The sequence below is a fragment of the Sapajus apella genome, unplaced genomic scaffold (genome assembly GCF_009761245.1).
Source record: "Sapajus apella isolate SASKATOON/1434 unplaced genomic scaffold, GSC_monkey_1.0 scaffold73, whole genome shotgun sequence".
Lineage (NCBI taxonomy): Eukaryota > Metazoa > Chordata > Mammalia > Primates > Cebidae > Sapajus > Sapajus apella.
Window position 1 is genome coordinate 10,417,338 of NW_022437013.1, and position 25,109 is coordinate 10,442,446.

The following is a 25,109-nucleotide window of genomic DNA, read 5'->3' on the forward strand; positions in this document are numbered from 1 at the left end:
TATGTGTGGCTGGGGAATTCATGTGGAGGTCAGAGTGGAAGCAGGTGTAAGAGGGTCCAGCAGAATGAAACATGGCTGCCAAAGTGTTTGAGTACATCAGCAAGTTTGGCCTGGCCTTAGCTGTTGCAGGAGGTGTGGTGAATTCTGCCTTATATAACTTGGATGCTAGGCACACAGCTGTCACCTTTGACAGATTCCATGGATACCAGACATTGTGATAGGGGAAAGGACTCAGTTTCTTATCCCATGGGTACAGAAATCAATTATCTTTGACTGCCGTTCTTGACCATGTAATGTACCAGCCATTACTGGTAGCAAAGATTTACAGAATGTCCATATCACACTGTGCATCCTCTTCTGGCCAATCACTGGCCAGCTTCCTCGCATCTTCACCAGCGTCGAAGAGGACTATGATGAGCATGTGCTGCTGTCCATCACCACCAAGATCCTCAAGTCAGTGGTGGCTCACTTTGATGCTGGAGAACTAATCACCCAGAGAACTGATCTCCAGGAAGGTGAGTGATGACCTTACGGAGTGGGAAGCCACCTTTGGGCTCATCCTGGATGATGTGTCCTTGATACATCTGACCTTTGGGAAGGAGTTCACAGAAGCAGTGGAAGCCAAACAGGTGGCTCAACAGGAAGCAGAAAGAGCCAGATTTTTGGTGGAAAAGGTTGAGCAGCAGAAAAAGGCAGTCATCATCTTTGCTGAGGGTGACTCCAAGGCAGCTGAGCTGATCCCCAACAAATTGGCCACTGCAGGGGATGGCCTGATCAAGCTGCACAAGCTGGAAGCTGCAGAGGACATCGTCGCATACCAGTTCTCATGTTCTTGGAACATCACCTACCTACCTCCTCCAGCTGCCCCAGTGAGGGTCCACCCTGCCTGCACCTCCGCAGACTTACTGGGCCACAGCCCCGATGATTCTTAACACTGCCTTCCTTCTGCTCCCACCCCAGAAATCACTGTGAAATTTCATGATTGGATTAAAGGGAAGGAAATAAAGGTAAAGTCACTTCAGATCTCTTTTAAAAAAAGGTTTGGAATTTTTAACGCTACTATAATTCTTAGAAGGGGAGTGGATAAAATCTAAGGTGGAAGGGTAATTTTCACTTTTTACTCAATATAGTAATTGTGATCATCAACTCTGTTCTCAAAATACTTAGAGCTCTTTGCCTTCAGTCACATGATATGACCACACTTCCCGGCCCCATTGTGATTCATGGGGCCATCCAACTGGTTCTGGCCAATTATTTATTAACAAAAGTTGTTGCCCATAGTTGCATGTCATTTCCAGGCCAGATCATTTATTTGTCAATGTGATGCCTTCCACAACTATCTTTCCATCCGCCACAGTGACTGCTAATGTTTATGATGGTGGTTGCTCCATCACCCTGGGTTGCAGAATGAAGAGTCACAGAGTAGAGCTTCTAGCCAACGTGTTACATAAGTGAAAAGTAAAACTCTTCTTTAACAAACCATCAAGATTTGGGATTGTTATAATAGCATAATCTAATTTATTCTGACTGATACCATTGAAACGTTTAAATTTTAAACTGAATAGTATAATTTCTGGGTATATTATAAAATTAATATGATGCCTACAATAGTACACAACATTATCTATGTAGAAAATACAAATTGCAATGAGCCTATTATGTGCCAAGATCTAGATTCAACATCATCATCAAAATGTAACATTTAAAGGGCAGAGGCTATGCTTTTTTTTTTTTCTTCACATCCCCAGTACCATTGACTAGAACACAATAGGTATGCAATCTGTTCTTCTTGAATGTTAAATAGATTTTTAAATGTTTATCCGAAATCTATAGATTTATATTAATTCCTATGAAATGTCATTATGTTTGTTTTAGCCTATTATTCCAAATCATTAAGACCATTTCAAAGCATAAGGCTTTTTTAAATTAACTCTTCCACCTATTTTTGTGTCATCTGAATATTTCATAAGCTTGCTTTCTCTGCCTTCAATCAAGTCAGTAATTTTTAAAATTCTGAATAAGATATGACATAGAACAGAGATCTGTGGCGTATCACCATAGAGCTCTCTACATGTCAGCATTAATCCATTAATCTGGTTGACCAACTGGGTATGAATCATTTAACTATACTAGAATCTATTTAACTAGCCCATATTAGCACATCTTGTCAGGAGAGACCATGCATGGGATAGACCAGGCTTTCATACTGATATATCAGTCTAACAATTTTACCAAAAGAAAATAACAACTCTGTTTAGTCTGATTTGCTCCTAGGATCCATTAATGTATATATTCAATAAATGTACCGTATGCCTATGATGGGAATACAATGGGAACATGATAGGTATGGTATCTACCTTCTGTGTAATCACAGTCTAGCAGAAAAGAAAAAAAGCACAAACAACAACAATGGAGTGTTTTAAATGTAAAAGAAGAAAAATAAGGAGTGTTTTAGAGTAAAGAAAGAAGAAATCAAACTCAGGTTATGAGAAAGACAAAGCTGTTCGGAGAAAGTGACTTCTAAGTTGAAACCTAGAGTGTATTAGGAAAGATTATTCTAAAAAGAGGCAATAGCATGGACAAAGGCCTGGAGCTGAGAGGGCATGGAATATTCATTGAAGTAGAATGAGTTCAATATGGCAGAATAACAGTGTTATTAATAAGAGGAATAGAGAGTGTTGACACTGGTGAGGTGATAAGGGGTTAAGATCATGTACAGATTGAGTTGCCTATAGTTCATCTAAGAATAGATATTAGTGAAAAGTTGGGGATACAAATAGAAGTTAAGGAAACAGAATTGGCATATATATTTGGTAGTCTTAAGCACATAGATGGTATTTAAAGTCACAGCAGTAGCTGAATTACTCAAAGATAGAGGCAAAATAAGAAGGTAGCAAAGGATAAAGTACTGAGAAACACCAACATTTGAGTTGGTGAGGTTCAGAGTAGCCTACAAAAGTGACTGAGAAGAAGGTAACAAGAAAGGTACAAGGAAAACCAGGAGGAACACCAAGAGAATAGCATATTTCAAGAATGACAACTATGTCAAATGACAGGTGATCAAGTGAGTCAAAGGCTCAATGTGGCACATATACACCATGAAATACTATGCAGCCATAAAAAATGATGAGTTCGTGTCCTTTGTAGGGACATGGATGAACCTGGAAACCATCATTCTCAGCAAACTGACACAAGAACAGAAAATCAAACACCGCATGTTCTCACTCACAGGTGGGTGTTGAACAATGAGAACATATGGACACAGGGAGGGGAGCATCATACACTGGGGTCTGTCGGGGGGAACTAGGGGAGGGACAGCAGGAGTTGGGGAGTTGGGGAGGGATAACATGGGGAGAAATGCCAGATATAGGTGATGGGGAGGAAGGCAGCAAACCACATTGTCATGTATGTACCTATGCAACAAGCTTGCATGTTCTTCACATGTACCCCAAAACCTAAAATGCAACTCTATATATATATATATATATATATATAATGTTCTTTGAATTTAGCCAAGTAAAAAGGCTGTTAACCAAAAGAAGATTGTCAGAAACAGATCAGTGGTGCAGCAGGGTTAGAATCAGACTGAAGAGTAAACTAAAGGTAAGGAAGTAGAACACTGAGTTCTGAGTGGAGATAACATTCACAGAGATTAGCTGTGCTAGAAAAAAGAGATATAAGGTAAGCATGTGGCACGAGGTCAGAGAAAATTTTTTTAATTGATATTTCCCTCACGATTAGACTGGATTTACTGGTTTGGGGGAATACCACCAGACTTTTTTTTTTTTTTTTCTCTTAGTGAATAGGAGAGACCTGAACAAGCTCTAAATGATTAGGGAAAGAAGCCAGAAAAAGGGGAATCATCAAAGAAAAAGAAAACACAGGGTTTCTTTATCGAGTAATGACACTTAAAAAAAAAAACGGATTTTAATAAAAGGTTTCGGGACCTCAAGTGGAAGAATTTTACATATACAGGAGGATTTTCTCATCTTCAAATGAGAGGAAGGCGGAAATTACAGATGATGGTGTAGGTAAGTGTGTAGATCTTGTGGTGGGAAGTTGCCATCTTGTGGTTTCTACATCTCTGTCAAACAGTTGGTAAGTTTATCTGTAGACAAGGGAGAGTTGGACGTTTGAGGAAGCATATACCTTCTCAATAGTTAAGTAGTTCATTCTAGGATTTTTCTAGCATTGAATGTTAAGTTCACTGATTCAAGTTTCTGGAGACCAAGTTTTTATTTTTGTTTGTTTCTAATTGAGACATTTAAATATATCTAATAGTCTTATACTTCCATTTTATCTATGACTTACTGTAAAAATGTTTTCAACAAGAATTGAGTGACAATAGCTAAAAGGGCACCTTCTCTGCTTACCACCATGTCAAAAAAAACTTTTCTAACCCCATTAATCCTATGCATTCCCTTTTCCACACTCCAACTAATTGAGGTTTTATAGTGTTGTAGAAGTAGATCAACTTCATTACCCTTGTGTAAAATACAGGGAAACTGAGGTTTAGTAAGCTAAGTTATTTTTACTACAGCAAGCAATCAATTGGAGGCACAGCAAGTAAAGTTTTGTAAAGTTTATTTTCTGTCTATTTGGGATCATTAATATCAATGATTTAATATTTTCTCTTCACTGACCAATAACTATAACACTCTCAAGTTACACTTAGGCAAAAGAAAAGTGCAAGTATCTCTCTCCCCTCCCTCCATTTTCAGAATTCAGTAAAATTTATCCTGCTGCCCTACAACTCATATTTAGTACAAATCAGAAAACCAGGCATCTACCTGCCTCCTTCAATTGGGCACCCCAGTTGACTTCTTTGTGGAAAAAATGATAATATTTATTTCCCCCTTTAAAACTTCTGTTTTAACCTCTTTAAGGCCCCAGGTAGCAACTGGTTCACCAGACATAATTGTTTTTGAAAATGAACTAATGGAAAAAATTTAAAAGTTGATCCTCAGTGATATGTATTTTAATTTAGTCTTCTATGTATTAACTCAGTAAATAAACAGTATGTCTTTTAATAATAATAGCTATCATTATAATGATTACTAGCCTGGATATCTTATTTCCAGATCACTGGTGTTCCCATATCTTGTCAATAGAGACAGAAAAGTCCCTGGAAATATTAACTACATCCTGGGATCATAGTAACTGTTTCCTAAAGCCTTCAAAAACTTTACCTCTTTCCCCCAACTGATACCCTATTTTTTTATCCCCCTTTTGCTGATCAACACTCATAGCATCTATCAAACTAACAATGATTTAAACTTAACAACCTAGCTCAATGTTAGAGAGCCTGCAACAAAACAAACACTCTGATATACTGGCAGTGAGAATATAAATTGTCATTCATTTTCTGGAGAACAAATTAGCTGTTATGTTTATATAATAACCTTTAAAAATTACCTATCTCAGAAAATACAGTCAGACTCATGTACAAGGATGTTATTCTAACATTATTCCTGATACCAAAACTAAAAGATATCCCAAAATACAGCAAGGGATATGTCAGTTACAGTGTGTTTCTATGATAGAACATGGTTCTATCTTAATGCAAAATTTTAGGCAAAAACAAAAATACAAACGTTTTAACCCAGTATATCTTAAGAAAATAATCCAAAATGTAACTAGAGATTTATGTACTATTATGCTCATCTCAACAATACTTATACTACCACAGTTGAAAATAATGTAAATGTCCAAAAATAGATTTGGTAATAAATTATGGCATACCCATATGGGGAAATATTATACCATTATTAACAATTAAGGGAAGAGCTTCAAGATGGCTGATTAGAAGCATTTCATGTCCTCTTCCTCCACTTTCCTCCACTTAGAAGAACCAAAATAGTATATAGACAGTCACAATTACAATACATTATCCAACAGAGAATACCGGCATTCAACAGAGAAATAACAGGAAACATCTGAAGTAGAGAAAAGAGAGGGAGAGAAGCAGGCTGCCTGGCCAGGATTGGGTAGTAGCTGGGAGTGACTTCCCAATTCAGGGAAAGGGTGAGTGAGAGACTTACAGAGACCCATATTCTCACTATGGAATCATGCAATCCTTGCTATGGAAAAACCCCTTGACCCTCCCAATCCCTGAAACTATGGAGCTGCCAAGAGACCTTGAGAGGGAAGTGCTCCATAGAGGGAGTCTGCTGGGTGCCACACCCTTTCTGAGACCTAAGCAGCTACAAAAAGTCATCATTTTCAAACATAGTTTCTGGCAGACTGAACACAGTCCTGTGGCCCAGCAACACTGGAACTGAGGCATTATGGAAACTTGGGTTGTCAGGCTTTCAATGCTGCCACTAGGGAGCAAGCTGGGAGCATTCCACAACCAGGACTAATAAGGCATGCAGGTGTGGGCTGCAGCTGCTGGTGTTGGAAAGTGAGCACTGCTGGGATAAAGAATGGGACATAGGTAAGGCATTAGTCACCACAGGGACTTGGTTGCCAGCTGAGTAGGGACTCCTGCATCTGGGTTGGGAGCATGACCTTGGCTTAGGCTACTACTGGCAAGACTAGGGGACAAGCCCCACTGGGACTGGAATATGAAAGGAATGCACATTCCTCAGCTACCAGCCCAGGCTATAGCGAAGATGGTCCCACCCTCTCCAGTGGCAGGGACTCAGCACAGCCGCTATCATCCCTCACCTGAGCACTCCACCTGGAGCCTGAGGATCACTCAACCTCCACCCACCACAGGTGGTACCATCTCTCACTATTAGGGGGCCTGACCAGCAGCTTACCCAGCCTAGTTTTGCCATTCCCAAGCCCAAGGCAGACCACTTAGTCTGGGGTCCTCGGGTTTGCCCAACCCAGTCTACCACTGTGGGCACCTGAGCACTCCTCCCAAGGGCATAAGGTTGGGCCTAAACTCATAACCACTACCACTTCAGCTGGCATCTACCCACAAGCGCCACCTGCAGGCCTGAAGAGTAACCAATCCAGCCCATCAAAGCCACTACCAACATCAATGTATACCTCTTAGGACACAAAGAATCATCACATCACTGCTACTGACATTACCCATGCCATGTCTGCTGCCCAGGGGCCTAACCCACCTACCCAGTCATTGCTGACACAACCGGCATCTGAGCAAGTCACCTGGAGGCACAAGAACTGACCTGCCAGAAATTGCCAACACAGGTGCCCGCATACACAGCTGTGGGGCCCAAGGACAGGCACACTTGGCCTGCCACTGCCAGGGCCTGAAGAGTGCCCCATTTGTCATCCCAGTCCCCAACACAATTTCACCACAGTCTCCATTAACAATCATGCCCTAAGCTACTAAAGAAATCACAGGTATTACCAATGCTATATTCAGCAGAAGAAACCATATGGACACAACTACACTATTGCATGAACTCAGATCAAAGCCAAAGAGTCCTCCCCAACCAGCATCACAGATACATCTTCAGGAAAAAAGTCCTCCTCTATGAAAGCAAATTCAAAAATTTGTAAGAAGTGACTATTAAACCAGATGTACATACATCAACATAAGGACAAAAGAAATACAAAAAAGCAAGGAAATATGACACTTACAAAGAAACATAATTATTCTCCAGCAACAGATTTCAACAAAAAAGAAATTTATGAAATCCTGGAAAAATAATTTTAAATAATGATATTAAAGAAGCTTAGTGAGGTACAAGACAACTCAGATACACAACACAAAGAAATCCAAAAACTAATTCAGGATATGAATGATAACTTTACCAAAGAGCTACATATCATTAAAAAAATCAGAAATTCTGGAACTGAGAATTCAATATATGAAATAAAAAATACATTTGAAATCTTCAATAATAGACTAGGTCAAGCAGCAGAAAAAATTTCAGAACTTGAGTACAAGTATTTTGAAATAGTCCAGTCAGATAAAAATAAAGAAAAAAGAATTTAAAAGCATGAACATGTCCTACATGACATATGGGACACAACAAAGCAACCAAAGTTTTGAATTCTCAGTGTCCCCACAAGGTGAAAAGAAAACAAAAAAGGTAGAAAGCCTATTTAATAAAATAGTAGCTGGAAACTTCCCAAGTCTAGGAAGAGATTCAGGCATCCAGATACAGGAAGCTCAGCCACCCCCAGTCAGATACAATTCAAAAAGGTCTTCTCCACAGTACATCATAGTGAAACTGCCAAAACTCAAAGAAAAATAGAGAATTCTAAAAACAACAAAAGAAAAGCATCTAGTCATTTATAAGTGAATTCCCCCATTTGATTAAGAATAGATTTCTCAGCAGACACCTTACAGGCTAGGAGAGAATGGGATGACATATTCAAAGTGCTGAAAGAAAAATCTGCCAGCCAAGAATAACATGTCTAGCAAAAGTATCCTTCATAAATGAAGCGGAAATAAAGTATTTCCCAGACAGGCAAATTCTGGGGAAATTCATTACCAATAGACCAAACCAACAAGAAATACTTAAGGGAGTCCTAAACATTGGAGCAAAGGGACTTTTACCATCCTGAAGACACATGAAGGTATAAAACTCACTGGTAAAGCAAACATACAAAGAATGAAAAGAAAGGATGCAAATGGTACAACTACAGAAATCTACCAAACCACAATGTCAAAAAATAGCAGAAAAAGAAAAGAACAAAGAATATATAAACAACCCGAAAACAATTAACAATGTGACAGTAAAAAAGACTCACTAACAATAATCTTAAATATAAAACAATTAACTTTCCAGTTAAATGATATAGAATGGCTAAATGAATTTTTTAAATAATCCAACTATATGCTTCCTACTAGAAACTCATCTTACCAGTAAAGATGCACATAGACTGAAAGTAAAGAAATGGAAAAAGACATTCCACACAAATGGAAATAAAAAGCTACCTGCTACTGACATCACTCATATTATGCCTGCTACCCATTGGCCTAAGAACCCACCCACCCAGTCCACTGTTGGTAGGAGTAGCCATACTTGAAACAGACTTGAAACCAAAAGCAGAAAAAAAAAAGATTAAAAAGTTCATTATATGACAATTATAAACATATATAGATCCAACATTGGGATACCCAGATTCATAAAGCAAACATTGCTAAACCTAAAAAGAAAGAGAGACTGCAATTAATAATGGGGGACTTCAACATCCCATTCTCAGCATTACACCTAACAGCTAACCAGAAAAACCAAAAACCACTGGATTTGAACTGGACTATGGACCAAATGGACCTAATAGACATTTACAGAACATTCTGTCCAACTTCAGAGTATATATTCTTTTCCATAGTACATGAAACATTCTCCAGAACAGACCATATATTAGGCCACAAAACAAATCTCACCAAATTGTTTTAAAAAATAAAATTTTATCAAGTATCTTCTCAGATCACAATGGAATAAAACTGGAAATCAATACAAAGAAGAACTTTGGAAACTATGCAAATACATGGAAATTAAACCACATGTTCCTGAAGGACCATTGGGTAGATGAAGAAATTAAGGAGGAAATTAAAGTTTTTCTTGGAATAAATGAAAATGGAAACACATCATCCTAAAACTTGTGGGGGCATAGCAAAAGGAAACAAAGAAGTAAGTTTATAGCAATAAATGCCTACACTGAAAAAGTAGAAAGCTTTCAAATAAATAATTTAATAGTGCACTTCAAGTAACTAGAAAAGCAAGGACAAACCAAACTCAAAATTAGCAGAAAAAAAGTAAAGATCAGAGCAGAACTAAATGAAATAGAGATCAAACGAATAATGCCAAGGATACAGGATCAACAGAATGAAAAGTTGGCTTTTTTTTTTTTTGAAAAGATAAATTTAATAATCCATTAGCTGGACTAACCAACAAAACATATAGAACACCCAATGAATACAATCAAAAATGAAAAAAGAGACATTACAACTAATACTGCAGGAATACAAAAGATGATCAGAGACTATTATGAATACCTATATGCTAACAAACTGGAAAACCTGTAGGAAATGGATAAATTCCTGTTTAAAAACTATAAAACACTAATGAATGAGTTAAACAAATGAAAACATGCAACTTACTAAGATTAAATAAAGAAGAAATAGAAAATGAGACTAGACCAACAATGAGTAATGAGATTGAATTAGTAATAAAGTCTCCCAACAAAAATCATTCAAAACCAGATGGCTTTACTGCCAAGTTTACCAAACTTCCAAAGAAAACCACCAATTACCCTGAAACTATTCCAACAAAATTAAAGAGGCAGGAATACTCCCTAACTCATTCCACAAGGCCAGCAGTACTCTGATACTAAAACCGTATAATCACACACACACACACACACACACACACACACACACACACAGAGAGAGAGAGAGAGAGAGAGAGATAGAGAGAGAGAGAGAGAGAGAGAGAGAGATCTACAAAACATTATATTTGGAACAGTCAAAGATTCAGTAAGAATGAAAGAATGATGTGGTCCAATTGAGCTTAACTAATTGCACTACCTATACAATAATAAACTGGTAGAAACTGATATGTCATCTGCAATCAAAACATTACTTTTTTACTGAGTTACAGCCTAAAGACACACTTTACAGATAGAAAAGTTGGCAGGATTCTTACTGAGCACACTGATCTGTATTTCCTACCAAATATCCCTATTTCTTAACTAAACATTAATAAAAGAGCTAAGTTCTGGGCACAGATTACTACTTGGCATCCAGCAACGCAAAATTATTTTTATAAGGAATTGTTAACCCCAAATATTTTCAACTCTATATTTCATATCTTTGGGGCTACCTAAAGACTTGTAGGACATTGATAAAATAAAAAATAAACCATCTGGTCATCTCACTTTGAAGTCAAATACTGAATTATGCCACAGGGTCATACAAGTCTGCCCCCACCACACACACACACACACACACACACATGCATAAGACACTCACAACTCAGTTATCTCTTAATTTAGTCAACAAATACTGAGAATCAATATATATACTTAGCAGGCACTAAAAATACAGTACCGTGAGGAAGACAGACATTGATCCTTGCCCTCATGAAACTAACATTTCGTTGGGAGAGACACACATTAAACAACTAATTATTTAATCATAATTATAGTAAGCATTAGAAGGAGATATACATTGTAGTCAGAAACCCAATCTAGTACATGGCAGTCAAGTCTTTCTTGAAGAAATAACACTTGTCTAAGCTTTAAAAAATAGATAGGATTTAACTAGGCAAAGGGGAAGAATGTTTTAGAGGAAATAAGATATTCCAGGGCTTTGTTGGCATAATCTAATTCAGAAATTAAAGATAGACCAATGTAACTGAAGCAAAGAAGAGTGGTGGGAGAGAAAGTTGAGGTAAGCAGCAGCCAGAACCTGCAGTCATCATAGGCCTTGGTAAGGAATTTGGACATTATCCTAAGTGCAGTGGGAAGCAAAATTTTAAGCAAGGGAATTGCATAATCTGACTTACTGTTTTGAAACAGATCCCTCTGGCTGCTGTGCTGAGAATGGATTAAAAGTAGAAGCAGAGCTAGTAGGGTAGCATTCTCAAAAACTGACACTGTCTTTCAAAGGTAATATTAATATGTTGACATGATGGCCATTAAGGTATTGATGAAAAGACATTGCTGAAGCAGTGTGAAAGACGAGCTTAAAATATACAGAAAATAAAAGGTCATCAGAAAATGGTACTTTTGTATTTGCTTTATGTCCCAGAAACCAGTGACACTAACCCTGGCCACAGACTCACGTTGCCTACTTTTTATATCCTGGCTACTCCTCTGATGGGAGGGGAGAAAGTCTGGATACATAGGAACAGATTGGAAGCTATTGTACTGGTCCAGATGAGAGATGATAGCGGGCTTCTCTACGGTAATAACAGTGAAGAAAGAGGGAACATTTATTGATTACAAGTATATCTAAGAGGTTACAGATATCTCACATAACTGAGAACAGCTCTTTGTACATGTTCACATGCTGTCTCTTCTGACTTCTTCCAAATAAAATGTTCCACGAAGACCTACCATTGTTTCCTTACATTAATATTTGTTCTCCTTCTCCAAAGATCATCTTTTCTTTCAAAAATATAGATATATTTCTTATGTGTAATAGGAGTGTTACTTAAACTTGACTTCTCTATCTGCTTTGGGGAGCTCCAAAAGACATAAATTTATTTTTATGGCTCAATTTACACATGTTCCTCTGGACACTATGGGAGACATGAATATCTAGGAAGATTGTCAAGTTCCCTACATACTTGAGTTTGAACACTGCAGGGAACAATGATAGGCTCAAACTCACATCTTTAGGAAGTATAACACCTCACTCCAAGCCAAGTCATTGTTAATGCCTTAAACAATAATGCTGAATAATTTGTATAGCAATTTAGATTTTAAAGCAAAGCATTAGCTGAGTGCAGTGGCTCACACCTGTAATCACAGCCTTTGGGAGGATAAAGCAGGAGGATCACTTGAGGTCAGCAGTTTGAGACCAGCCTGGGGACATATTAAGACCCCACCTCTACAAAACAAAATTGTTTTTAATTAGCTGGGCATGGTGGTGTATGTCTGTAGTCTTAGTTACCTGGGAAGCTGAGGTGGGGGAATAGCTTTACCCCAGAAATTTGAGGTTACAGTGAGCTCTGATCATGCCACTGCTCTCCAGCCTGGACAACAGAGCAACTTCCTGCCTCTAAAAAATAAAACTAAAAGCAAAGAATTTAATGTCTTGCTTCTCTGAAAAAATTAAAATGTGGGTATAAATTTATATGTCACGAAGGCGCCTTTGGGTTGAAAGAGCAAAACCTATCAGTCAATCTTACAGGGAGAAGGAAGAAACAAGTATGTACTTAGCACTACTGTGTGTGATATAACATGTTAGGTGCTTTACAGTATAACTGTATTATGGGATACTGTGTAAACTACAGTCAGATTGCTTCAGTGTGAGTTCTGAATATGCAATTTGCTATCTGTAGGCTTTGCGCACATTACAAAATCTCTTTGTATCTGGGTTTGTTTTTTTTTAATCTGTAAATGAGATAATAATAGTATCCTTGTGTAATTACTATTATACAAGCCACTTAATAAATGTAAAACACTTAGAATCATATCTGACACATAGTAATAAGTAAATACTAGTTATTATCATCATCTAACTTTCACAGTACAGTCTTGAGTAAAATATTATTGCCAGTTTACAGATAAGGATGCTAGAGCCCAAAGGAGTTAAACAAGTTGCCCAAAGATTACATAGCCAGAAAGTGGTAGAGTGGGGATTCAAAATCCAGTCTTTTGGACTTGAAAGCCATGTTTTTCTCCATTTTATCATACCATTAAGAGTCCCAGGAACTCTGGGTGGAATTTTTATCCACAGCTAAAACACCAACTGCAATCTAGCCTTCTCAGGTTTCAGGTAAGGAACTGGCACAGACGAGGGCCCACGTTGCTTAACTGGTCCTCCCCCTATGACTATATCCATTTTCCTCTCTGGTTCTTCCCATTCTTTTTAAGGCTGTGTACCCTCTACTCAGGTATTCTGCTTAAACACCTTCTCATCTTGGTCAAATGTCCCACGGTATGAAATATGCCAGGGTTAGATATACTGACATGGCTTTCTTCTGAGCCTGGCACAGATAAGAAGAGAGCAGAGGAGAGAAGAAGAAAAGAAGACAATGAATGGGGATATAAGCACATCACTAATAATATAATGTTGATATAAATACCTACATTATAATAATAAGTATATTACTTAATGGCATAAAAGTAAGCACTAGAACAAAAACTGTTAAAGAGGTTGCCTCTGGAGAATGAGTCCAAGCTGTAGTTGTTTTTTTTATGTACTCATCTCTAACTACAACATTCCATTATTGTTTTTATTTGTTCATTTTTTGTTTTGTTTTGGCCAAGGGTAAGCATTGCTCCTATTACTGAAAAGAGAAATAGTTTAAATAAGCAAGTAATAATTTGGTGCACAGGTATATGGATAGATGAATATGTGGATGGATGCATGGATAGATGGAGGATGGCTTATCCATGAGATATAATGTTGCACAGCAGTTGGGAAGAGTAAGGGAGGGATAAGTTCAAAGTATGTTGTTGATAGAGGAGAACAAGCTTATAGAACAGTATAAAAACAAAAGTACTTTCCAATATAGTTTAGACCCAAAAGTACCTGCTTAGTTTCAAACATTCAGCTGTAAAGAAGTATATATAGTAAAAAGTAATATATAATTTTTAAATAAATGTGAGGTAATACAAGACATATTATTGGACAATATTTTTTTCACCAAGTCCTACCTATATTTAGTGAACATCTTCCTATGCCAGTGTAAGCAGATCTACCTCATACTTTCTAGTGAATACCAAGTACAACACTGCTTGCTGTTTCCATAATTAATTTAACTAATTAGTTAGATTATTCCTAATGATGGATACTTCTCAGTTTTTATGCTATTAAAATAATTTCATAATGAATGGTCATGTGTATGTATATGCATATACAATGTTCATACAAAATATTTTTATAAGATAAATTCTGGAAGAACAGTGGGCCCAAAGCTAAATGCATTTTACATTCTGAAAATATTGCCTTATTTTCTCCAATAAACCTAATACCAATGTATACTCCCACCAATAGCATATGAGATGGTTTATTTACTTCATATTCTCAACCAACATTGATATATTGTTTTCATTTGCATTCACATTTTCAATATTAGTTAGATAGATCTTTTCATACATTTATTGACTACTTATATTTCCTTTTTTCTGTAGATAGCTTTGCTCATATATTTTGTCCAAGTTTCCATTCAGGTATTCAGGCTTTTGAAAATAATTTGTAATCAAAGTATCACTATACCTATCATGTCTTGTAAATATTTTTAATGGTAAAAGTTTTAAAGTCAAGGAGTATTCCAAAAGTGTTCTGAAAGTCAAAAATATTAACTGCCAAGTAGGAGGAATGTACTTTCTAAAAATGAAAGAACCAAAACCCAGGTGTTTGAGGCAGTCTTAAAAAAAAAAAAAAAAAGGAAGTCATTCTTGTCAAAAAAAAAAAAAAGAATACAGTTTATGGAAATCGCCATCTTCAATATCACTGACTATTTACACAGTGTTTTGACAATCATTAAGCTAAGAAAATCTGCACGGATGAGATGGATACATATGAAATACATCAGTGCCTGCCAGAAAGTTGAACGACTTACAAAGTATACTCAAGCTGAGGACTTCTCTTGTTTCTCTCATTACTTTGCCATGAATGTACAGGAAGGTACTTATTTGGTAAATTGTTCCAGTGACAAAATAGTCCATATTTCTTATGTACAGTAAATGGCTAGCACCTGTAATCAGCCTGTTAGACAACATTGCTCTGAATTGAATAAACTAAATGGTAATTCAGCCCCATTCTGGCCCTTCATCCTTCACATGACTTAGCTCTTTCTCATCCAGTTTCAAAAGTATGGATTTGTATTAGCTTATTCCTTTAGAATAGCCCCCCCAAAATCCTTGGGAGGTCTGAGTCAGTCGCAATTCCAGGAATAAAATGGAGTATGTCAAGTCTACTCTAGGGTAAGCCGCAATGGCCGAGATAACAACCTCCAACCAGTGGTGTGTCCTTAAGTGTTCAACAACTGACTCTCCAAGGGGAGAGGGACCCCTGATGGGTAGCCTTTGCCTATTTCTGTGGTGTAAATACTCCCATCATGACCTATTTCACTCTACCAACATTATGTCATTCAACGTAGTGTTGAAAAGAAATGTACACAGGCCAGGCACAGTGGCTCATGCCTGTAATCCCAGCACTTTTGGAGGTCAAGGTGGGTGGATCATGAGGTCAAGAGATCAAGACCATCCTGGCCAACATAGTGAAACACCATCTCTACTAAAATACAAAAATTAGCTGGATGTGGTGGCGCATGCCTGTAGTCCCAGCTACTCGGGAGGCTAAGACAGAAGAATTGCTTCAACTCGGGAGGCAGAGGTTGCACTGAGCTGATCATGCCACTGAACTCCAGTCTGGTGCCTGGCATCAGAGCAAGACTGTCTCAAAAAAAAAAAAAAAAAAAGAAAGAAAGAAAGAAATGTACACAATCAACTCTTAACTAGCCAGAGCAAACTGGTTCCAGCAAACTACTTTTCCGCAGCTCTGTTTTATATCCATAGCAGTGTATGTTTGGAGCTACTCCAGAAGCATAAATGTCCTTTGGAACCAATGTATATTCAATATGGGATGACTTCTACAAAGAAGCCAAGGCATATGAAGTCAAATATCCAGAAGTCAAGCTACTGCTGTTTCCTTTAACCTAGAAAAGTACAAAGCATACAGTCTTCCCAACAGATTACAGCATATCTTCCTTACTATTTAGAAGTAAAATACCATCAGTAGATTATTCCAGGCTGTGAATAAATACCAACAACTTTATAATGTAAAGGCAGTTTCTAGATATTGTGAGACAAAACTTTTTTACAAAAAAAGTTTGAGTCTTAAACAGAAAGTTGTGACAAATAATTTGGTGATCAGCATCTGATTTAGCAACCTACAATAACAGAAAACAATGAGACACACTGTGGGTGGCAACTGAACGGAAAATTCCAGGATCTTCCTTAAAAGATACAAAAAATGGTTATTAAAATTTATTTTCTCATTTCAATGGGAGACAGTTGCAAATTCTTCAGCTATGTATTTGTCCATTGACTAATAGACAAGCTATATTTTTGTGAGTGAGTTCTGCCCTCTGGGATTCATTGGTACCCCACAAGCAATCTCACTCAACTATATCGAGCACAGCACTGAGGTCAAAATTGCAATGATATACTGTGTAAGCCAGTAAGACTCACTCTGTACCACAGGGACAGACTAAAACTTTCACCTTGACCATTTTCCCCCAGAGGCACTACATTGGTCCTCAGTGAAGTAAGACAAGTGAAAAGCTCAGATGCAACCCATCTACTAGTAAAAACAAGTCAGAGCCACAATGTGAGGTAGCATCATCTCTCTACATATTAAAAGAGTACAAGTTTGCAAAAATGAGCAAAACAGTGCTAGTAATTTTAGCTTAGAGAAGAGACAGGGAAGGTAGGCGGAGTTTACTACATAACAGTCATTTACAGCCACATTCTAGGCAACTTTGCTAGAGGATGAGCCAAAGCCAGAGCAAACATCTTTCTTCCTGTTCACACCTTACATCAGGATCTATTCACAGTACCCTCTGCCGTTCTGTAAAAATATTACACCTACACCAGGAGGAGAAAAAAGTCAGTACACCTGCCATAAGAGACCCATCGAAGACACATACTCAATATTGCAATTAGAGAAGTGTGAATATTACAAGGCAGTCTGCCTACATTGCCAAGTCCCTATTAAAGGAATTTCTTCAAAATGTGTTTCTTTTCTAAGGAGCTGAGGTGCAAACAAGCAGAAGATAACAATTGTAATCAAAACTTCTCACATGAGATACCTCTCTCTGGAGTTCAAGAGCTCTAAATGACATGATTTCAATCAGTGAACCTGCATAATGGTTGGTTCTGAGCCAGAATGTCTTTACATGAAAAGAACTAAGCCATGACTAATTTAAGTGATTCCCTAAGCAAGTTAAAGTGGTAAGTCAAACGAAAATAATAGAATTGAATCCAAATCTCCTGAACCACACTCCATCCATTGACAACATATGAGAAAGATATTGAATACTGTTTATAGTCCATCTTACTACTGGGTTATATAACTCTATCTTTTCTCTCTCTTCACTTCTCTCCTGTCTTTCTTCTATTTTTGGAGGAAAAAAAATACCAATTTGTCTCCTGATTGGCTAATACCCACTCGAAATTAGTGCCAATATCTCCTAATAAATATATGAACCAGAGATCTGCCTCCATCTGGGTGTGGAGTGGAGAGGGCCCTGTTGTACCAGGACCCATGTCCATGACGGGTGGGCAGCTCAGGCTTGGTCTAGGTAAGTGAGTGCTCCAAATGCCTGGATTTCTTCTTGGAGGCATACTAGAGAGAATATCCTGCTGTGCCACCATCTGAGGGGAGCAGGCTGCAGCACCTATCCATCAATGGCACATGCAGACGGTTTCAGGTTACCAAGTTGGTCCTGGATGCCAGCTCTCTGCTTTTCCAAGGCTTGCAATGGGGGAGAGCAGGATTATAGTGCCTACTGCTGAGATGTAATATAAAATATATATGTTATAATACATAAAATTATAATGTATAATGCATATAATGTAATGTAATAGATATCTCAGCAGTAATATATATACAAAATACTACATCTCAGCAGTAGGCACTAGAATTATAGAATATATACATTATATAAATTATAGAATTTATATATTATTTAGAATATATATATATATATATATATATATAAATGGAACCATAAAGCCAACCCAGGCAGAATATCTTGAGGTGCTTGTCATTTGACCATCAGCTGGTTTCAAAAGTTTCATAGAACACAAATGGATTACTCCACATCAAGATCTAATAAGCACAGTCCAAGAGCCAAGTATGGGTACTAAACTGACTAACAAAAAATAACCAGATATCTATTACTGTCTTCCAAGATGACCTCACCCAAGAGTACACCATCTCTTTTCAGGATGAGTTCATGTCCTTTGCAGGGACATGGGTGAAACTGGAAACCATCATTCTCAGCAAACTGACATAAGAACAGAAAACCAAATACTGTGTGTTCTCATTCAAAAGTGGGTGTTGAACAAGGAGAACACATAGACACAGAGAGAGGAACATCACACACTGGTTCCTGGGTGGTGGGGGGCTGGGGACGAATAGCAGGGGATAGAGGGACTGGGAAGGGATAGTATTAGGAGAAATACCTAATGTAGATGACAGGGCAACGGATGCAGCAAACCACCACCATGACATGTGTACATCTATGTAACAAATCTGCATGATCTGCACATGTACCCCAGAACTTAAAATATAATAAATTTTTTAAAAATTGTATTTCAGTAGTTTTGGGGGAACAGGTAGTTGTTGGTTACATGGAGAAGTTCCTTAGTGGTAGTGTTGGATTTTGGTGCACCTGTTACCTGAGCAGTGTACACTGTACCCAACTACACCATATCTTCTAATGCACTTCTCACCAGTTATTTTCTGTTTTTTAAACCTCTTATAGTTTCCCATTTTCCCTCACAATGTGACTTCTACCTTACTCTTCAGTCTTACTTCTGGCCAAACTCCTCATGGTTTTCTACTCTTCAGCCACATGGGGCTTCTAAAGTTTCCTAGATTATGCCATTTTCTCTCTCATCTCCAGGACCCCACACAAGCTTTCTCTCTACCTAGAATGCTAGTACTTCTTCACCTGGTTAACATTCTCATCTTTTAAATCTCATTTAAGTAGACAATTCCTCCAGAGTGTTTCCTCTGATTTGCAGTGTTGACAAGATCCCTCACTTTAACATTTACATTGCACCTGCACTTCTCCATGATGACACTCAGCATGCTTGTGAATATATCTTCAATGTCTATCTTTGCTTATTTTTTAATATTTTCCCTGTAGTATCTAACACAATACTATATACATAGCTGTTGGTCTATAAATATATGCTTATTGGTAACACCATATTGGACATCCCAGGTCTCCAATAATATTTCTTAAATAGAAATATAGTTTCTCTTTCCAAGATGGTGGATTAGAGGCCTTTAGCATGCCTCAGCCACTTGGAAACAGCAAGACAGTGCATAAATATAAACCCTGTGCACCTTAATTCAAGAAGGAAAATTGGAATCCACCAGAATCATGAAAGACATCCCTGGTCCTGTGGAGAACACTGACAAAAAGCTCCTGTTATTGCATTTAGCTATTAAGTGAGTGAAGCTCCAGTATGTGAGAGCCGGAGAGCCTCCCTCTGTGACTTACCTTTCCATTGGGAATCTGAGCAACCCAGACCAAAAGAGAGCACTTTATTTCTCCTAAGCCCTGGGGGTAAGTTGAGGAGAGACTTAGAGACTCTGCAAAGGAAAGGCACCAGGAAAAGTTGCAGTCATTTTCCCAGATGTGGGACTGAGAGCAGGATACCATTTTTAATCTGGGCACATACAAAGTCAGGCATTCTGTGGCAACTTGGCAACATGCACACAGGCATTGCAGTCTCTGACCAGACACTAGAGTGCCTGCTCTGGAGTGGGGTAAGGACCTCCACAGCCAGAACTGTGGAAAGGATCTCAGAAGTAGGCACTGGAATTATGCTCTCCTCCATTGCAAGCCTCAGGCAGGAGGAGAGCTGCTACAGCTGCAGTTATGCCACTTCTGGGTGCTCCAGCCTGCTCCCTTGAGATGGTGATACAGTAGGGCACTCTCTGGTATACACCTAAGCAGAAATCCAGGCATTTGGAGCACCCACTTGCCTGGACCAACAGCCTGAGCTTCCCCATCCTTCATGGATGTACATCCTGGTATAGCGAGACCGACTTGACTCCACATCCAGGCAGATCTCCAATCATTCGGAGAACCAGCTTGCCTGGATCAGCAGCCTGAGTTACCACACACTTCCTGTGCAGAGAACCTGGTACAGAAGGGCCCTCTCTGCTATATGCCCAGGAAGAGCTCCAGGCATTTAGAGAACCTGTATTCCTGATTTAGCAGCCTGAGTCACCCCATCCTGCATGCACAGAAATGTTGGTGCAGGGGTCACTCTGTCCCACACCCAGGCAGATCTCCAGGTATCTGGAGCACCCATTCTTCTGGAATAGGAACATGAGCCACCCACCATCCCTGTGCAAAGAACCTGGGGCTAAGGAGGTTTCCCAGCTCCATACATAGGCACACCTCGGGGTATCTGGTGATCACCCACTAGATTCAGCCTCAGTGCTTATGCCTGCCATCAGAAAACCTGCAGGTGGACCTGCCTGGTCTGGCCCCATCCATTGTGCTCCCCCTGTCCCAGGCCTGAGCAGGGAGCTCAGACCACTGTGCATTCCATGAGTCAGCCCATTGCCTGAGGCAACAGAGAACCTCTGCCAGTAAACAAGAATCAAGTATATACCCTACTGCATTGGCCACAGCCAGCTGTTACCTACAAGTATCATCAACTGGCTTATAGGTCAAACTACACAGCTCAATATAAAACCTGCCCCCAAAAAGTACATAGGGCTATGAAAGTGAATCCAAAATATCCTACCCAGCATTCTCTACAGTTGCACCACCTGCCAGGAAGGGAACAGAAAAGAAAAAACAACAATATTATGGGGAAAAAAGAAGAAATCCCACCTGCATGAAAATAATTACAAAAATTAGAAGTGTCAGTATCTCCAGATGAGACAGAAACAATGCAAGAATTCTGGCACCATAAAAAAATCTGAATGTAGTGACATAATCAAAGGATCACACTAGGATCACAGCAATGGTCCCTACCCAAGTGGAAACTCAGAAATGACAGATAAAGAGTTCAAAGCATGGATTGTAAGAAAGCTCACTGAGACCTAGGACAAGGTTAAAAATCAACACAAAGACACTTCTAAATCAATCTAGGAAATGAAGGAAGAGATAAACATTTTAAAAAGAAATCAATTAGAGCTTCTGAAATTGAAAAACTCACTTAAGGAACTTCAAAATGTAACTGAAAGCTTTATCAACAGATTAAACCAAGCAGAATTTAAAAAATCAGAGCCTGAAGACTGGTCTTTCAAACTAACCCAGACAAAATGAAAAATAAAACTTAAATGAACAAAGTCTTCAAGAAATATGGGATTATGTAAAGTGATGTAACTTACAAATTATTGGCATTCCTGAGAGAGGATAAAAAGTAAATAGCCTGGAAAACATACTTGAGGGAATAATTCAAGAAAATTTCGTAATCTTGTTAGAGAGACAGACATCCAGATAGAAGGAATCCAAGGAACAACTGCAAGGTTCCATATATAATAAACATCACTAAAGCATACAGTCACCAGACTATCCAAAGCCAATGCTAAAGAAAAAAACTTGAAGACGGCTAGAGACAAGAGACAGGTGACTTGCAAAGAGAACCCCATCAAGCAAACAGCAGACTTCTCCGCAGAAGCCTTAAAAGCAAAGAGAGATTGTGGGCCTATTTTTGGCATTCTTTTTTTTGTTGTTTTTAATTGTACTTTAGGTTCTGGGGTACATGTGCAGATCATGCAGGACTGTTGCATAGGTACACACATGGCTATGTGGTTTGCTGCCTCCATCCCCCGTCACCTACATCTGGCATTTCTCCCCATGTTATCCCTCCCCAACCTCCCAACCGGCCCACTGTCCCTCCCTTGCCCCCCCCTCAACAGACCCCAGTGTGTGATGCTCCCCTCTCTGTGTCCCTGGTGTTCTCATTGTTCAACATACGCCTATGAGTGAGAACATGCAGTGTTTGATTTTCTGTTCTTGTGTCAGTTTGCTGAGAATGATGGTTTCCAGATTCATCCATGTCCCTACAAAGGACACGAACTCATCATTTTTATGGCTGCATAGTATTCCATGGTGCAAAAAAAAAAATTCCAACCAAGAATTTCATATCCCACCAACCTAAGCTTCAAATTAACTCAAGATGGATTAAAGACTTAAATGTAAAACCTAAAACTATAAAAACCCTAGAAGGGAATCTAGGCAATACCATTCAGGACATGGGCATGGGCAAATATTCCATGATGAAATCACTAAAAGCAATTGCAACAAAAGCAAAAATTGACAAATGGGATCTAATTGTATTCATCCAATGGGTTCACCTTGCCCACTGCCTAGACAGAGTCAATTTCTCAAGACAAGGGAATTGCAATAGAAAAAGGGTAATTCACGCAGAGCCGGCTGTGCAGGACACTGGAGTTATATTACTCAAATCAGTGTCTCCAAGCATTCTGAAAGGAGAGTTTCTAAGAACAACTTGGTGGTTTGGGGGAAGCCAGGGAGCCAGGAGTGTTGATTGGTCAGAAATCAATCAAAGGGAGTCAAAGCTGTCTTCCTGTGCTGAGTTAGTTCCTGGGTGGGACGACAAGATCAGATGAGCCAGTTTATCGACCTGGGTGGTGCCAGGGGATCCATCAAGTGCAGGCTCTACAAAATATCTCAAGCACTGATCTTAGGAGCAGTTTAGGGAGGGTCAGAAACTTGTAGCCTCCAGCTGCATGACTCCTAAACCATAATTTCTAATCTTGTCAGTACTACAAGGGCAATCTAGTCCCCAGGCATGAAGGAGATCTGCTTTAGGAAAGGGCTGTTATTGTCTTTGTTTTAAACTATAAACTGTAAATTAAGTTTCTCCCAAAGTTAATTCAGCCTATGCCCAAGAATGAACAAGGACAGCTTGGAGGTTAGAAGCAAGATGGAGTCAATTAAGTTAGATCTCTTTCACTGTCTCAGTCATAATTTTACAAAGGTGGTTTCATAATTAAACTAAAGAGCTTCTGCACAGCAAAAGAAACTATCATCAGAGCAAACAGGTAACCTACAGAGTGGGAGAAAATTTTTATTATCTATCCATCTGACAAATGGCTAATATCCAGAATCTACAGGGAACTTAAATAAATTTACAAGAAAAAAACAGACAGCCCCATCAAAAAGTGGGTAAAGGACCTGAACTGACATTTCTCAAAAGATGTTCATTTGGCTAACAAACATGAAAAAAAGCTCAACATCACTGATTATTAGAGAAATGCAAATCAAAGCCACAATGAGATACCATCTCACACCAGTCAGAATGGCGATCATTAAAAAGTCAAGAAACAGCAGATGCTGGTGAGGTTGCAGAGAAATAAGAATGCTTTTACGCTGTTGGTGGAGATGTGAATTCATCCATCCACTGTGGAAGACGGTGTGGTGATTCCTCAAAGATCCAAAACCAGAAATACCATTTGATCCAGCAGTCCCATTACTGGGTATATACACAAAGGAATATAAATCATTCTGTTACAAAGATACACACACACAATTGTTCATTGCAGCACTACTCACAATAGCAAAGACATGTAATCAACCTAAATGCCCATCAATAACAGACTGGATTTAAAAAATGTGATAATATATACCATCAAATACTATGCAGCCATAAAAAGGAACGAGATCATGTCCTTTGTAGGGACATGGATGGAGTGGAGCTGGAAGCCATTATCCTCAGCAAACTAATTCAGGAACAGAAAACCAAACACTTCATGTTCTCACTTATAAGTGGGAGCTGAACAATGAACACATGAACACAGGGAGGAGAACCACACACACTGAGGCCTGTTGGGGGGTGGAGTGGGGCCAGGGGGAAAGAGAATATTAGAAAAAAATAGCTTATGCATGCTGGGCTTAATACCTAGGTGATAGGTTGATATGTACAGCAAACCACCATGGCACACCTTTACCTATGTAACAAACCTGCTTGTCCTGCACATGTACTCCAGAACTTAAAATTATTTTCCAGACAAGCAAGTGCTAAGAGAATTTGTTACCACTAGATCAGCCTTAATAGAGATCCTTAAGGGATTTGTAAACATGGAAACAAAAGAATGATACCTACTACCACAAAAACACACTTGTGTACATAGCCTACAGACCCTATAAAGCAACCACGCAATACAAACTACAAAACAATTAGCTAAAAACTTCATATAATAAAAACCTCCTATATCAATATTAATCTTGAATTCAAATTATCTAAATACTCCATTTAAAAGGCACAGAGTGGTAAGTGGATTAAAACATGAGAGACGGCCACTTGTGGTGGCTCACGCCTGTAATCCCAGCACTTGGGGAGGCCGAGGTGGGTGGATCACCAGGTCAGGAGATCGAGATCATTCTGGCAAAGATGGTGAAACCCCATCTCTACTAAAAATACATAAATTAACTGGGTGTGGTGGTGTGTGCCTGTAGTCCCAGCTACTCAGAAGGCTGATGCAGGAGAACCCCTTGAACCCAGGAGGCAGAGGCTGCAGTGAGCCTGGGTGACAGAGTGAGACTCTGTCTCAAAAAATAATAATAATGAGAGATATCCATTGCTGTCTTAAGAGACCCATCCCACGTATAAATGTAATGACACCCGTAGACTCAAAGTAAAGGGTTAGAGAAAGATAAGACAAATGGAAATCAATAAAGAGTATGGGTCATGATTCTTATGTCAGAAAAAACACAATTTAAATCAACAACACTATTGATAAAGGGTTCGATTCAACAAGAAGACTT

The 25,109-nt window shown here is 38.8% G+C and overlaps 1 protein-coding gene and 1 pseudogene across 1 annotated transcript in view; one reads left to right on the top strand and one right to left on the bottom strand.

The window, feature by feature from the left end:
- LOC116531908 lies at positions 1-1,004 on the top strand (annotated as a pseudogene).
- Positions 1-25,109, bottom strand: part of IL1RAPL2 (interleukin 1 receptor accessory protein like 2) — a 1,136,852-nt gene that overhangs the window by 1,074,271 nt on the left and 37,472 nt on the right. The gene's annotated exons all lie outside the window — the stretch shown is intronic.